The sequence below is a fragment of the Pan troglodytes genome, chromosome 14 (genome assembly GCF_028858775.2).
Source record: "Pan troglodytes isolate AG18354 chromosome 14, NHGRI_mPanTro3-v2.0_pri, whole genome shotgun sequence".
NCBI classification, from domain to species: domain Eukaryota; kingdom Metazoa; phylum Chordata; class Mammalia; order Primates; family Hominidae; genus Pan; species Pan troglodytes.
Genome location: NC_072412.2, coordinates 108,334,012 through 108,334,864, shown reverse-complemented (window position 1 = coordinate 108,334,864; position 853 = coordinate 108,334,012). Strand labels below are relative to the sequence as shown.

At 35.1% G+C, this 853-nt stretch overlaps 1 non-coding gene across 1 annotated transcript; it reads right to left on the bottom strand.

Annotated features, from left to right (window-relative positions):
• Positions 1–246: 246 nt before the first annotated feature.
• On the bottom strand, positions 247–350 carry LOC112205289 (small nucleolar RNA U13). The gene has a single exon (XR_002939190.1). It is a non-coding gene; the product is annotated as a small nucleolar RNA U13 (small nucleolar RNA).
• Between the last annotated feature and the right edge of the window lie 503 nt (positions 351–853).

Genomic DNA, 853 nt, shown 5'->3' with positions numbered 1-853 from the left:
CCAGTGTCTCAGTCTAAATGTGGATGATACAGTCATCACTGTGCCCAGACATCTGGTACATAAACACTTGGATATTTTGGAGCAGGATGAGCAAACACAATGGCAAAGCTCTGAAAGGCGACCGGCCAACTGAGCAGAGAGGTTAGCAGAGCTGACCAGCACATGGAAACAAATTTTGCTTGCCCATTGACAGGACATGACTTGATTGCATAATGTTGAATTTTTTTTCCTTTTTTTTCTCCTTCATGTCAGATGGGTAATGTGCTGACATCATAACAAGGTTGGAGGGAGGCACATCTCACATGTGAGTGTGAAAACCCAATCATCACATGTATGAACCACAAAAGGATCTCAATATACCTTTAAATAAGAATCTCAACTTTTAAAATATTTTGAAAACACTGAGCCTTATATCAATATTGAAAAGTCAACTTTGAAATAAAAGGTTGTTTAAAATATTCTATTAGGCCAACTCAGAGTCTTCAAGGGGTGGAAGCTATTACTATCTCCCTTTCTTTTGTAAAAAAAAAAAAACAAAAAACATAAACAGGGGTAGATAACCTCTGAGTAAATTTGATAGGTGCAAAATTCTCTCTTTAATTATTTCCCCAATAATTATTTATCCTTTTTATCCAAGATGATAAAGAGTACTTATCCTCTTGTACCAGATACCATAGTATTTTAATAGAACATTTAAAATATGAGTAATATATCATAGATAAAATACTCAAAGGAAAGATTTGGAAAACTTGTAATACTAGTGCAATGAAATTAACACAGCTTTGGAGTCAGACAAGCCAGAATTTGGTTCTTGTTACCAATTTACCAGTGGCATCTTGAAACCAAAGCAGTC